Source organism: Sylvia atricapilla, chromosome 3 (genome assembly GCF_009819655.1).
Source record: "Sylvia atricapilla isolate bSylAtr1 chromosome 3, bSylAtr1.pri, whole genome shotgun sequence".
Classification (NCBI taxonomy): domain Eukaryota; kingdom Metazoa; phylum Chordata; class Aves; order Passeriformes; family Sylviidae; genus Sylvia; species Sylvia atricapilla.
This window is the reverse complement of record NC_089142.1, coordinates 95,569,381-95,585,638: the sequence shown is the minus strand read 5'-3', so window position 1 is coordinate 95,585,638 and position 16,258 is coordinate 95,569,381.

Sequence of the window (16,258 nt, the reverse complement as noted above, 5' to 3'; positions counted from 1 at the left end):
CATATATTAACTTTGCATGGAAATTGGAGGCAATAGCTCTGTCATCAGCTTCAGCAGGCAAGCCTGGATAGACCTGTGCTGCTGTTATGCCCATTGCTGCTGGCTGCAGACCTGCTCCATCCATGGCAGTGGAAATAGCTGAGGAGGGGAAAACTCTTCCCTGGGATCAGGGTCAATGTATCACAACATTGAAGCAATATCAGAGTTCACCACTTGCTTCTGTCAGGCAACAAAATGTTAAACATTTGGCCCATCAGAGTATCTCGAGGGACGTGCTTATAAGGCAGCCTTCAGTCAGCAGGTTGTTATTAATGGGTCTTGTAGAAATGACAAAATATCTGCCCTTCTTTGGGATTATTAAAGGCATTTTTCAATAGCTTTCACTACCCCTTTGTAAACAGGGATATCAGCCTCAAGTGGCATAAAAAGACCAATCAGCCTGGGTGCCACTGCAGCCATTCTGCCCAGCATGATGGGGAATGTTGGCTTCATTGTTACAGCTGGCCTTTGTTACTCATTTTTTCTGATTTCCACTCAGAATTACTCACACCACTTTTTCAAACGGGATATTTGTGGTGACTAAGCAGGGTTAAATGAGTCTAGCACAGTTCATGATATCTTATGCTAACATAAGATATTATTTTTAATGTACTGACTTATGAAAAGTATATATACTGGGGAGGATGGGTATTATGTATGAATATACTATATGTGGGATCTCTCCTTGTAGTATCAACTTTCAGGCAGTTGATAGTGCTTCCTATTTTGTATGCAACCGTATAGAATTGGATTTAATGCTCCATGGGGCTGTGTAAAATGATGCACTAAGGGAACTGGGACGTAAAAAGGCATTTAAATGCACTGTAATATTTAGCTCCCAATGTCTGTGCAGAAAGGAGTGGTCTGAGACATTTGCCAACACTTGTCCACAGCTGTCCCAAGAAATACTGTCCCTGGTGTTCCTACTGTGTGGTGGGTGTGCAGTACTGACGGGTTATTGTGCTCCTCTGACATGGGATATCAGCTTTACACCCTTGGTGGGAATAGCTTTCTGGTGTCCATTTGCCTCTGTGGCCCTAAAAACCTGGGGGGAAGTTAGTCAGCAAAGAAAAAGCCTAGGAATCCTTTGTTTTTCTGCCAAAAGAGAGGTATCTTCAGAGGAAAACAAAAACAAACTGGCTGATTTTGTCATGTAGATCTGAGCTGAAAAATCAGGAGCCCGATATCCTGCCTGTGAATTTGTATTTCTGCATAGCATGTGCTCAGGAGATGATGGAGCTGCAGTATTGTACCAGCAGGAAGGTGTTCTGCAGCTCAAGGGGTCTTGTTCTCACAATCTCTCAAATCTCAGGGGGGATTGCAGTGTCCATAGAGGGAATGATTGTGTTTTATGGCACGTCCACCTGACTGCTGATAAACTGTGGCACCACTAAACCCTTGGGAACATGTTTCATCTTCCATTGGAGGTGGCATTTCAGCAAAACCTCTCTTCTCACACCCAGCAAGGATTATTATCGGAAAAGAAAATCCTCTCTCTGCAAGGTGGTGGTGATCTGGCAGGGTGTGTGCTGCACGCAGGTTGGAGGGCAGACACTGAAAGTTTTCACCACCTTCCCGGTGTAATTCCACCCCTGTGACAGTTTTAATTTCTAAATGGTTAAAGTTTATGAGTCACCTTCTGTTTCCCTTTTCCATAACTTGATAATGAATGTCTTTTCCTTAAACTCTAGCCATGACTGATCAACTCCAGTCATCACTGCTGTGAATGATTACAAATTGTGCAATATTGTCCCTCGATGAAGATTTGTCCCTTGATGAAAAGGGGTGACCTCATCTTTTGGGGCCCAGTATGATTCTTCTCCCAGGCATTTTCTTCATTAGCAGGGGTTAAAGTCACAGAGGAGGAGGAAGGCTCCTGTAATGGGAAAGATCAAACTCAAAGATTAGGGAATGGCTCACTGAAACCGCCTGAGATTGTCACAGCCCTTTTCACTCAGTAACTAGCACGTGAGTAGGGGAAGTTAGCTCACCAAATTTTTATGTGCTTCTCGCAGTGTGGGAGTATCCCAGAAAAATTAAGAGGCAGTGGGTGTGTGGTGGAGTAATAACACTCTTTTACCCACGGCATAATTACCACGTGGAAATTCCTTTCAGAGGGAGTCTCGAGGTCAAGATGCAGGAGAGAGGGATTAAGAGAGTGAAGGAAACGCTTAGAAGGCTCATGAGACTGCTCCTAACAGCTCTGTTAGAAGGAATCAGAAACACTGAGGATTTTCGCCTTCAGGAGCATTTGCCAAGGCTTGGAAATCGTAGCTGTTCCTTGGTTGTCCACTGAGGGGTTCAGTCAACTTTTTGCTGGATCTCTTTGTTGTCAGAGGCTCAAAACGGAGTAGTCGGTCACAGGGGTTGCCCATAATGCCAATTTGTTTGTGTAGCATGGAGGGAATCAGCCAAAAGCATTTTGTGTGTGTGCAAATGTGCCTATGCACACAACATTAATTGGAACAATTTAATATTCAGAGTTGTTTAGACCTCACTAAGTTTTACAGCCAAAAACTCTGAAGCCATGACATTGTCAAGGAGAAATGTTGCATTTATCACCTTTTTGCTTGCAGTCTCCGTTTTGTATACTGACCTCAGCAACTGTAGCAATGAAGACAGCAATATCAAGGAAAAAAAATCAAAACAAAGCCTCCTGGCTGCTTACACATGCATGTTCCTACACAGTGCTAGGTTTGAGTTTTGCAAAATCTTTTCTTTATAATGGGCTGAACAAGCAATTATATTAAAACAACCTCCTTTTCCCATCCTCTCCATGCTCCCCACCCAAATGTACACGAAGATACACCAGAGTTTGCTGTTTGAACTAAAATTTCCAAGCTTTTCCTGATATCTGTATTTCTTTGGAATATCTTAGTGAAACGTGCATGTCCTAATCTTCTGAGCAGTGGCTTGAGGTCCCTGCTGTTCCCCAGCAGGCCAGGCTGCAGGACATTGAGCCAGCCAGGATGACAGAATGCTTGGAAGCTCCCATCACTCTCTTGAGCCCAAACTGAAGTTTTATTTACACAGTTTGCCAGAAAAAACGTTACTCATGAATGAAATATCCATAAGATCACTGTCCTCCTAAGCTTTTATTTAATCTATTTTGAAAGGATGTATAATCCTATAATACAATGCAGTCTTTTAAGAAATGCTGTGGATGAGAGATGATTTGTATTTGCAGTGACAAATGGAACAGATGAAGAGACCTGTTGTTTATGGGCCGTGGTGGCAGTTACATACATCCTTTGCCCGATGAAGCAATGCCTTATTTGTGTATTGACTGCTAATTGTTTGTGTTTGCTCCATGTTTAACACAGAGGACATTGCTCACTCCCCTGTCATCTACAATGAGTGCTAATCGTGAGTCAGACTACCACAATGAGCAGTGCACAAAGGGCTGCTGAATTTGTTAAACCTCGAGGTGGGAACGTCACTATTACCTTCATCAGGAGCAGACTTTATCCCTGCCAGGTGCCCTGTACTATCCCAGGCCCTCCTGGGAATGAAGGTGTGATTCAAGAGTTGGGAGGGGACCAGCTGGAGAACAGGACAAACCTGGGATTCCTGGGAACTGCAGGATGCCTCTTCTCTTCTGGTCTTGATGCCCTGATGAGAGAGCGGCGAGAGGATGAGGGTAAAGGAGAAGGGAGTGCTCTTGCTGTGGTTGGGATTAAAAATGTGTTTGCTGGCAGGGAAAGCTTTGGTGATTCATTATCAGAGCCTCCATGGGTCTGAAACAATTTTACTGCACATTTCTCAATCCCTGTTCTGCTCATCCTGCAGATAACTAGACGACAGGCAAAGACTTTTGAGAAAAAAAAAAGAAAAAAGAAAAAAATTCAGGAGTCAGAAGCAGCATCAGAGTAGCAGCTGGCAGTGCTGCTGCTGATAAAGCTTGTGACGATTTCCATTCCTCTGTTGCTCGAGTGCTTATGGTTCAACCATTAGAATTCATTCAGAACTAAAAACTGACATTGAGTTGCTCATCTCTAAAACTGAACACACAGAAGGAATGGGTTTTATAGCTAAGATCTCTCATTTTTAGCAAAATTAGTAGTAAATAGACTTGCCCCCCTCTGTTAGCTGCAGGCACAGACATACACATGCAGTTTGTAAGTACAGGGCACAGACCTTCATGGGAAATTATCCAGGTGTGGACTCAGGTCTTTGTCCTCAAAACGTGCAGGCAGTTGTATTGCTGAGTGTGTAATGCACCCCAGAGCTTCTCCTTGTGTGCCAGTGAGAGCAGCACACAAGCATACACTGGTGGACTTAGCTGTGCTTGCTGCTGCTTCTGGACACTCAGCTAAGTTGGGTTGTGATAGTTGCTGGCCCCTGCCTGGCTATGATGAATATTTTTTATTTGAAAGAAGTATCTCTTATTTGAAGACAATGCAAGCCCTGTTTTAATCCTTTACATTTTTATTTTTGGAACCTGTTTAGGTGATGAGCTGTGCTCTTAAAAGGGTAATGAAAGTCCAGTTCCCATTCTTTTCTGTCTTCCCAACAGCCCCTGAGCAGTGTTGCTGCTGCTAATAGTTGTGTTGTGAGGCTTCCCTTGTGGCCAGGGAAGTACATCTTTGGTAAACAAGGGGAGAAGTCTCTTTGGAGTGCTTTCTGAAGAGGTCATCCTGCACTGTAGGAAGTATAGAAATAGAGAAGATAAATCTTGAATATGTTGTGCCTGTACAGACACACAGGGATCTGATAGCTGCTGTTGTCAATGTGTGTCTACTGCAATGCCTCTTGCAACAACTGGTTTTCCTTAGTGATTTTCTGTGGTGTTTCTGAAACACCAAGTGTGCCTGATCACTGCATGTGGGGTGGATTTTCTCCAGCCAAGCAGTGAAGCAGAATGAGAATGGGACGTGGAGGGCCACCAAGATATTCAGGCTGGGAAAGTTGGGGCTGTTCAGCCAAGAGAAGAGAAGGTTGCATGGAGACTTCATAGCAGCCTTCCAGTACTGTGAAGGGAGGCTACAGGGAAGCCACAGAGAGACTGTCACAAGTGTAGTGACTGGACAAGTGAGAATGGCTTCAAAGTGGGAGAGCATAGGTTTAGATGAGATATTTGGAAGAGATTCTTCAGTGAATCTCTTGTGAGTGAATTGGTGAGGGTGCTGTGGCACTGGCACAGGTTGCCCCCAGAAGCTGTGGATGCCCCATCCCTGGAAGTGTTCAAGGCCAGGTTGGATGGGACTTGGAGCAGCTTTGTCTAGTGGAAGGTTTCCCTGCCCATGTCAGAGGCGGTGGAACTTGGTCTTTAATGTCGCTTCCAAGCCATTGTATGATACCTTACACCAGATGAAGGGTGTAATCTCCTCAGTGAGGGTGGGTGTGCTAACTGCCCATCAGGGAACATTAATCCCATAATGGACACGGGCTCAGCAGACCAGGGTGGGTCTGTTGTCCCACCTGAAGACAATAATCTCGTTCCCACTCCCACAGGGCCTGTGTGACCGTGGCTTAATTAACACTCATCAAGAAATAATCTGTCACTTCATGATATCATCACTTTTTATTTTTACACTCCTCCGATTAAAACCTTGAGTAATTACATGCACTGTTGACTTTGGCATCTCCTCTTAGATCTCCAGGGATAAGCAGTGGACAGGGAGGTGACTCAGAGCACTGGAGTAATGCGGGGGTGGTGTCTAATTTAGGCAGGGACAGTTGGGTGCCTCATCTGGATGGCATGGCTGCCTAGAAAGGAAGAGGACTAAATTCCTGAATGAAAGTCCTGTGACAGGATTTGGAGCAGGCCCATATGATACCTGGAATGACAGTGTTCACCAGGTATCGCTGCGACTGACAGGGGGAAAAAAAAATAAATTGTTATTTACTTTCTTTCTGGCCAGATGGGATTAGTCTGGAAATTAGGAAAACTACTTTAATCAGACTAATAGTAAATGTACACCCTCATCTAGGAAAACTCCTTTTTATTTTCTAGGAAATCTGCTTGTTTTGCCTGATGCAGCATGAATGATTAGCACAGCCCAGAAATATTTGCACAGTGCTCTGTCCTGGTGTACAGGTGATGGTTTTACATGCTTTTGCTATCAGAACCTTTCTCTTTTGCTAGGTTACAGCTACTTACATAGGCTTCCACAGCATTTTAAGGCTGAGTCACCATCTCATAAATAACAAAGTCCTGCAAGTTTTCTGTACGTTTATTATTATATCTCTGTAATTAATGGCCTTATTTTGGAGAAGGAGGGGAAGCAGTATTCTTTGAGCATGGTTATAAAGGCAAAATTGATCATTGTTTTCGGAGGAAGAGCAGAATTTGAACGTAAGGGCAAAAAACACCAGGCATTGTTTGTGCCATCAGCTCATCTTAGTGTGTTGCTGTTGATGCACATAGAACTGAAATTCTGATGGGTGTCCTGGCACACACTGAATGGTTTGGTCTTGGGACTGCCCTGGATTCTTCTTTCTGGGATTGCTTCTCACCCTTTTATGTCCTAAACAGTCTGGGTTTAACTCACCTGGGATCTCTGAGCTACCAATGATCCCCCACTTTGGACAGAATCTTATCTTTTAGGTGGTCTCTTTGGAGCCTGCAGGGCCCCTTCTGGAGTATGGCACCCTCTGACTGGATTCCAGAGTGCCAGGTCCTCTTTCCCTTGTTTCAGGCAGGCAGCACAAAGGACTGGTCAGTGTGCTGTCAGCGCTTTCAGGGTGGACAAGATCCATTGCTGTGACCTCACGCAGAACTGCCTTTCAGCGCTGAGGAAGGCGGCAGTTCTGGGGGTCGGTGTGGTCGTCATCGTGAGGGTGGCATGGGCATTGCTGCCTCAGCCATGGAGGACTGGCACCATCACTGTGTTCGTCTGCAGTGACTCATTCCAGCCAGATCTCAAAGGATGAGCCAGGAGTTAGAGATCACCTGCAAAAGGCCACTGTGGTGAGGTGATGGAGCAATAGGGTATTGCAGGGTGATGATCCTTAGGGTAGTGACAGCCTGTCCCACAGCTGCCTGAATATGGCATGCATTGGTTGAGATGCTGCTTTGAGGCGCGGAAGGGGCTGTCATTAAAGCTTGCCCATCCAGCTCCTGACACCTGCAAATTGCTGCTGAACCGAGAAACAAGGGCTGAGCTGACCAACCCCACCAGCAGCCAGTGAAGTGGAGCTGCAGGAGTGCTCACCGAGAGGCCCACAGGCCATGCAGAGCTCTGTAACCCAAAGCTGGGACGTGAACATCTCACTAGGAGATGTCTTTCCAGTACATTGCACCTGCTGCAGGGCAAAATGCTTCTTTTGGGATCTGGAGCCAGGGCCACTGGTGCTGGCAGGGATTTTACAGCCAACTCAGAAGCAGCCATGTGGCTGCCTAGTGAGAACAAGATACTTACAAACACTGCAGCAGCTCATGAGAGGTCAGGAGAACTACAAGAATTGGCCTGGACCAAGAAAAAGGACTGGTCAGGTGGTGGCTGCACGCCAAATTGCTTTCAGCAAGTAACAGGGGGAAAAATGATTATTGGTCCAACCAACACATTAATCTCTCAAGGAGCTATCTAAGTAGATGGTAGGTGTGGTGCTAATCCTCAGTGGGCTGGGGAAGCAAGCTCATGGTGTGTAATCTCCACTGCTGACATCTCTTGTGTGAGTCCCTGCACTGTGGTTTCACAATCCATCAGCTGCAGGATCGTCAGTGTGGGAAAACAGAAGTCATGAGAAATGCCTGGCACATTAACATTAAACCTAAAGAAACTTGGGTTTATATTTAGTACCTTGCTATATAAGAAAAGGGCACTGCGATTTCCTATTAGGAACAGGCAGCCTAACCCGAGCTGGGTGATCTCCCTGCTAAGTGAGAAAAAGCATTTTGCACAAGATCTGTATTTATGGCCAAGTACTGCTTGCTGTGCTCTCAGAAGGGGACACAAGGAAGCCAGTTTCTTCTTCTGCCTTGATTACATCATGTCATTTTCCTTCTGTCCAGGAGGGTAGAAATCCCTTAGGAAGTCCCTCAATCTCATGAGTAAACCAAGCAGGATTTGCCATTAAATGTTGAACAATTGCAACCATTGATTATACTGCCACTAATTTATGTGGTAGGAGTGTAGTCTGCCTAAAGTCTGGTCCCAAGTATGCATGACAGAGACAGGCTCATCTGGCAAGAGCCAAACTGATCTGTGGTCTCCTCTTGCCCTCTTCAACCACCAGTGTCCTTCCCTCATCTCCTGGTGGCTTTGGTGCATATTGACCTCACAAAGGAAGAGAGGACACCTAAACCATGTTGAGAGAACATGCTGTTCCCCTCGAAACAACATTTCTGGAGGCTCAGTGAGGCCAGAGCCTCACACTAAAGTAAAAGTGCTGGTGACCTACCAAGGAAAGAACTTGGCAGCAGCAACATGTGAACTGGTGTCCTGCATTGCATCACCTCACCTGCAGGGATTAGCAGGAGCTTGGCCTCCTGTACCCACTCTGGCAAGTTTTGGCAGCCCTCAACATCACAGTTGTTGGGCCTTAATTAAGGGGGATCCCAGGCATGTTGTGGGACTCAACTGGCAGCTGTAAGAGCAGGAGGAAGTGTGGAGTGGTTTTCTGGTTGGAGGGAGGCTCTTTGGAGGCAGGAGATGGTTTTGATTAAAATCCCATCTTCCTTTCAAATGGAAAATTTCTTTAATGAAAGCTGTGTAAACTCCAGTGGGCCTCAGTAGCCTTTGGTACAATTGACTGGCAAGGGGAGCACCCTCTGCAGTTAAACTGGTTTGTCTATCAGCATGAGGAAAATGGTGAACGTAATTATTGCTCACTGCCTCAGGGAAGTGGAGGAGGAGGGAGAAAACTTCGTCCTGTGACCCAGAGCACTTTGCTCATTCACTAATGAGTTGAAATTCTGGAGCCCATTAAGATGAGCTCCTCTTTCCCTGTTGCCTGGCTTTGGCTGCACGGGGGTGACTGCTGGTTGCTTGACCATAGTGGGAGGAATGGGATTTGTGAGACAAGCAGAGGGTGCTGAGAACTCTCTGGGGTACCTGCTTGCCCCATGCTGGTGATAAAGCAAGCTGTGGCTTGCACTGAGGTAGTCATAAGTAGAACAAGGTCAACTGCCTATTTCAGTCAACATGACAGAAATAGAGTTGATCTCAATAAGATCCCAGCTCTTTCTTCCTGTTAGCTCCTCAGTTCCAATTTTAGGATTGCTGTAATCAAGCTGAGGAAGAAGCTGTTTATCCCATGGAGGGGAAGTTGCTTGAGGCCCAGTCTGGAGAAGAAGAGTTGCTTTAAAATATACTGTAAGAAAGGTTTCCCTAGCCCATGGGGAGGGTCTGTGTGGTTCAGGAGTTGTTCCCATCAGTGTAGCCATGCAGAAGGCATGGTCAGAAGAGAACCTGTTCTCCTTCCCTTCTGGCAGCAGCTGTACTGAAGGAGGGAGGTAGCTGGGCTAAGCCAGATACCTAGTTGGCCAAGAACAAGTTTCCAGGTTTGCAAGTCTGCACATTTGTTAAACTGTTAAAACTCTGGCTTTGCATAGAGCCTCCCCTGCCTGCTGGCAGGAAATATTGATGTTCTTTTCACTGAAGGTGAGATGCTGACAGCTCTGCCTAATACAGACAGAAATGGGGTGGGGTGGAAAGTGGCACTGAATGCTAATCTAGATGCAGCAACTCACAGTACAAAGCATCCACCATAAACAAATGAGTGAGGATGTTCTCTTAGGACTAACATTTGGAGTGGTTTCATGAGAGTTCAATTAATTTCCTCCGAAACACCTGCAAATGCCAAAGTGCAGCGCTGCTGAAGGCTGACTGAAGTGCTTCTCCTTGAAGCCTGCTTGTGTGGTCCTCCACCCCCTCATCTCTGTGGGCTGGTGGGAGGGCTGGGAGCCTGGTGTCCTTTCACCTGGTTAATCAGGTGAGTGAGCCGTGTCATTTGTGCCCTGAGAGAGGCTGTGGAGGCTCAGGTGGTCCTTGAGCAAAGGAGCATAGCTGATGATTTCCCTGCATGGGTGGTGTTTGCCCGTGGGTCTCGTCTGCTCTGTGCCCCTTTGCTGTTTTGGCCTAGAGCCTGGTGCAGGGAGAGGTAGAGGAAGGAGGATGTGTGCCTCTTCTGCCAGTTCCTGTCTCAGTGGGCCAGTGGAGGGCAGGCAGCTGGAGGTGACACAGGTACAAGGCACTGAGTTTAAAAGTTGCCTGTAAATCAGGGCAGCTAATGCCATTTATCTGGGCTGCTATTTGACCCCCGAAAGTCGGGTCACTTATGTCAGTGAGTGAGGCTGATGAGAGCTCAGCTCCACTATCGACACAAATTTGCTGTCTGCAAGGGCTTCATTTGCATTGCACTTTTCCACACCTCTGACCTTCAGAGCCTGACTAGTATCTGCAGGACCAAAACTGTGGTTCAGTTGCAAGGCTTGATTGAAAGCTTGCTCTGGAGGATGAGAACCAGGAGCTGCTCTTCCCAAATTAGGGCTATACAGGGCTGCTGCTCAAGCAGCTACAGCGGCACTTGAAACCAGCATCTCTAATGATCTGTTCTGGTACACTTCAAAGTGCAGATAAGTCATAAAGGTCATATTCCTGTCTTGCTTCCCTTTTGTTTGTGGGGGTGGAGGCAGAAATATGCAAGACAGAGTATTCTCACTGTTGTGGCTCAGGAGAGAGGAACCACATTGATCCATGAAAGGAAAAACAGTAGGGAGAGCACACCCAAGGTAAGAGTTGTCACTTTTAGCAGACAGGGAGCCATCCACCCTGGCATGAGAAGCAAAGCCTTTGCCACCTGGCTTTGCAGGGGGGTAGGAAAGCCCAGGATGACACCTACAGCATCTCTCTCAGCTGGGGTCCTTTCAGGAGCCCCAGCAGTGCCCTGTCGCACCGTGTCAGCCGCAGCATGCCCTCCTGTGCCCTGTGCACAGCAGCTGCAGCTGCCAGGCCAGGACAATCGGATATTCGCCTCTGGGAAGGAGACCTTGTGCACGGAAGGCGCAGTTTGCTCTCACGGCATCGATCGGGCGGGCTGGGTGTGAGGCGGGCGGGGGTGGGATTTGGCCCAGCTGGCCGCCACCAGCTCTGCAGCACTCCCGGCTCACGGCGACTGCCACGGCAGCGACTCTCTGCGCACTTATTTTCCAACAGGGCCAATTTGAATAATTCACATTCCCTGATCTCTTTTTGAAGACAGGAGGGACTAGCCTTTATGACCCCAAACTGATGAACGGAGTTATGGGACTGGCTCCAACTGGACTGTTTCCAGCCCTCTTGCTCTGTTCCTCATCACCAGTGTCTTCCCCTTTGGCTCCCCTAAGGAGAAACAGAGTGAGGGATCTCACCCAAGTTCTAAGAAAATGAAGTAAGACTGTGTCTGGCCTGGAGGTAATTTATAAATAAAGACCTTCAGAAAGCAGCTCCTTTTTCTTTTTCATACTCTTTCACTCCTTTCCTCCCAGTCCTTGTCCCCTCCTGAGCAGCACAGATGTGCCTGTCGTGTCCTGTCCTACTGATGTGCTCCTGGTGTGCTCCTGATGTGTTGCTTCATGCTGGTGGTGTGGATGCTGCCGGAATACACCTGAAGATTTCTTGTAACCAGTCTCTCTTCTGATCTCTAAGGTACTAGTACCCTGGAGAGACCAGTAACTGTCTGTTCACTCAAACAGCCACAGTTTAAATGGAAAAATCATAATGATAAAAGGACTGTTAAGAAAATAATCTCTGTCTGTCCTGCTGAGATTCCTGGCCAGGCTGCAGCCAGAGATGATTAGAGAAACTTAAATAAAAATGAGCAGGTTGGACCCAGACAGGTTTGAAAAACTAGCTGACTTTACTGAAGCAAACTCCTATTTAATCATTCCTCTGTTGCTTTAAAGGTGGCATATACAGCCAGGTAAGTGGAAATATGTTTGTTTTGAAGCCCTGGGTAAATGTCATATAGAGGAATTAAAATGTCAGTCTGTAGCTGCATTTGTTTAATGAAATTGTATAAACAAGTCTGTGAGCACATATCATCTCACTCCAGCACCTTAAAGGTGTTGAACCACTTCCCCCTCCTCCCAATGTGCGGCCATCCCCACACTCTGCTGGCAGAAGGGTTGGGGGGATGCTGATGGGGGTGCTGGAAGCAAACTCCCCAGATTGCCTTGTTCCCTAATTCATCAAACTAATTCATCCGGCTGCAGCAGCTCATGGTGTTTGCAGGGTGGTCTTGGGCTGTCCCCTGCCACCAAGCACAGGGAAGGCAGGGATGTCTGCAGGGGCTGTGGGGTGAGTATCTGACCACAGTCCCACGGCAGTGACCCAGAGCTGAACTGGAGCAGGCATGGGCAGGAGATGTGGGCTGACTTCCCCTGTCTGACCGCCTGTGTTGTTGCTTTGTTTAAAGGGTGCTGCTCACCATCATGACCTCCTTGCCCTAACTGTCCTGGGGGTGCCCCAGGGAAGGGACACCGGGTATCACCTGTGCTTTACCAAACCCACATAGACTGCTAGCTGTGCAGCAAGAGCATCCACGTGGAGTTACAGTGCCAGAGCTGTTGCATTTCAGTTTCTCACTTAGGTCATTTTATAGCAGCTTCCCCACTGGGGATAAGCCATAAAAAGCAAGCAGGAGTACCAGGATGCATCTTTATGTTTACTACTGGCTCTCATTTTTCTTATAAATTCATTTTGTGCACAGTTTCAATCCCACTCCCTTGCTTAGAGGATGAACTGTTAGTCTAAAACAGGTTGTTTCCTCTTGTACCAGACGATCACTTAAGAGGGAAGCTTGTATTTTACTAAGGTGCTTTTGAAACTGTCTTTCAAAAGAAAGGAAAAAGGGGGATATAATTTTCTTGCAAAAGGCTAACAGAATGGCTAACAGTGGTTTCTCAGCTTTGTCTCTGTAGTGAACTGACATTTCTAACAAGAACAAACAAAGGTGCCATGCGATGCATTAAAACCTAACAAGAATCAAAGAATGCTTAAAAAAACAAATGGGCAAACTTAAGTAGTGAACACATAGAAGCTCAGTCTAGCCCCTGAGGACATTTTTTTTTAGCCAGTTCATGTGATACCTGATGAAGTGCAAGCTACAGGTTTGCAGTTGTAATACTGTGCTGGCTAGCACCTTTGTTTTCCCCAGTTTCCCAATTTTCTGCTCCACTGTGTAAGCTGTTGTGTCACTTTAGGGAAGTCACTCAGCTTCTTGCTTCCCGTTTCTGCCAGTAAAATTGGGAACTTGCATTGTTCTGTTCAAGTGACAGTCTCAGGAGGAACAGGCATTTGTCCTTTGCTGTCTTTACATATAGCCTATTACTGCGAACTCCTGGCTTTGGTTGTTACTGTGCCCCTAAAACCAGAATAATGCTACCGCAGAGAGCAGCCAACACTGGAGTGCCTCATTCTGCAATCATATGTTCAACAAATGAAATCCTTTCTTCATATATGACTCCAGAGATTTAAATGTTCAAGGGACAGGACAACAGACCTTCTTCTCTGCTGAGGTGCAGGGCAGGTGATGTACATGGCTGTGTTGGTGAAGGCAACTATGTTCTGGGTCTTTTTCTAATCCTAAACACGATAAATGGTCCCTGATTGTAGAGTAGAAGAATGGTTGATGTGGAAGAAATCTTTCAATAAGAAGGAACTGTTTAGTTTGAGAGCACTTAGTAAAGGGTGTCTGTGTTGTTGGCGAGAATTTTGATGGCCTCTTTTTCACATCTGTTAAATATTCAGCATGTTCTTTTAGCAATCTTTACTCTTTTTGTGAGGTTGAACGGGTTTGATTGGATTTTATGCAGTTAGTATACTGTGAGAGTTTGTGAGAATTTGCTTCAATTCTGAGATGATTTCACTTTGTCTGCATGTGCTTTTCTTTAAATGTCTGAGCAAGTGCACCATGGTGGCAAAAGCATTTGAGGAAAATAAATGTCAAAATCCAATGTGCTGCTATTGCTGGAAGTGGGAATTTAACTATGATCTGCCAGCTTTCATAGTAAGAATTCTTGTGTGCTTTTCAGAAAATAGAAGTTTAGTTTTTGGGGAATAGATAAGTCTTGTCTGTTTTGGGTGTTGAATTACAGAAAGCAAAAGCATTTAGAAAGCTGTTCATTGAATATGCTCAGAAAAAAAAAAGTCACAGCGGGCTGTGGTTTCTGAGAACAGGAAAAAGGCCAATCTTATGTCATAGGCTAATAAAATGTATTAAGCATGAAGTCAGTAAAGTTGTGTAGGAAATCCTCTGAAATTTGGGTGGAATAGCAACTTACAGGCGACATTCGTAGAAAAATAAAAAGTCAAACAAAATATGAGACAAAATAACATTTGGCCTCTCTTTGTATTGTGAGAAAACTTGGCAAAGGCTGAGTATCCTTCAGAAGGGAGCATTGCTTGCTGTGAGTAACCTCTGCACAGCTCTCCTGCTAGGAGAAGTCCTCCATAAGAAAGTCAAAAAACATTTTCGTGGTGCACATCATTAGTACTGTACTGAGAACTTTGGTTAGAAAGTAAAAGGTTGTTAAATCAATGATTCTGAATGTTTTCTAGCAAATGTTTGCCTTAGGAGATGTCTAGCTTTGGGAGATGCACAAACAGGAACATGGTTTCCAGCTGCCCTGGTTGGAGGGGCCATTTCAGGGGGTGAATTGAACACAATCCCATGAGGAGCTCCTTCCCCAAGCCCAAGTGTGGCCTGAAAGGGATGTTTTGAGGGAAGCACGAGCTACCCCTCCTCTGCTGTGAGCCCAGTGCCAACCTCGGCTAGCCAAGGATGAAGAGGAATGGAGAGCATGGAAGTGCTCCAGTGGTGTCTCACAGTGGCACCTCTGGGGAACTGACCGGTGTTTGTGGAGTCTGAGAATAGTGCATTTCTCCATCGAGCTGTTTGCTCTCTCGCTGGGGAGGGCAGCTGTTCATGCACCAATTGCACAGCTCTGTTAAAGCCTGGTTTGCATTTATGCTGGGTAGCATGGGGACTTATATTATATAAGCTTTCAGAAGGTAATGACCTCCAGACAGTGGTCTTTGCTGCGTGAAGTCACTCTGTGACTTAATTGCTCAAAGTCTTTCCCCACGCTTGCTCTCAGTGGGAGCAGCTTGGTGGAGGTGAAGCTGTTACAAGTGAGAGCTTCCCCCACTTCTCCTGCCTTCGCAGCGTGCAGGGGAACTGGTGCCCTGCTGTGGTATCACAACACTGGAAAACAAAAGCCTGAGTTTGTGCTAGATAAGTTGCTGTCCTACAAGAAACATTTAGGAGAAGCAGCTGATTGTTTAAAGAATGGCTGTGAGGAACAGGATTTGACTTGATGTTTACCTTAGAACTCCTATAAAAAAATCAAGTATTCAGTGCTTCTAAAATCTTGCTGGTTTAATATTTTTTTAACCTGGGTTGCTGGATGATGATTTTTTTACTATTATTTATCTCCATACATCCCAGAACCAAAATCTTTGGGGGCTAATTTAGATTTAATGTTATCATGCTGACAACTTCTTGCCAGCTCTAACTTCATCTTTCCTCCTGTAGCTCAAAGGGTCAGCATTCCTGGTTTTAGGTGAAATGCTTTGTCACTCCCACGGTTAGGAAGGACATGGGAGGGGGCATTGCTGTGGGGATGCCACTTTCCTGTCTCTGACTTGGTGGATTGATACGTGATGGACTGGTACATGACGAGATGTGGTTGCTGAACCAGGAAATGTGTAAATAGATTGCACAGTGAGGAAGGAAAGGGGTACAGAAATCCTGTGCTGCTGCCAGGTACCCTCCTAGTGTGTGATGAGCTGATCCATGTGGCTTGAAAATCAATTCTCACCTTCTAGTGCTCACATAGGAAGGGTGAGAGCTCATTATTTTGCCCATGTCACCTCTGACAGAAAGGATGAAATGGATTCATGCTTATCCTTCTAATGGATCCTTAAAATCTTGTCCTCTGGCCTGTGTTGCTTTCCTTTTTACACTGGGAGAGCCCAGTCTAATCTGAACATTCAGGATCTTTACTGGACAATGTCCCAAAGCTGGGTTCTATCTGAGGTTCTGTAACATGGAGCAGCTGGATCCATCTTTAATCTGGGGGTCAGGCAGGCAGGGACCTCCAGGGCAGTGTGGGGCACATCTCCTGCCCTCCCTGTGATTTACTGCTTTTGTGTGGGGAAGTTACTGTTCTACTCCCATGTATTTAGTGTGGGCTTGTTTGTATCTGCTCCAACTTCACCCTTCCTCCTGTAGCTCTAAGGCTTTGCATGCTGGGCTGTAGGTGACACTCTCCAGTGCTCCCATGGTCAGG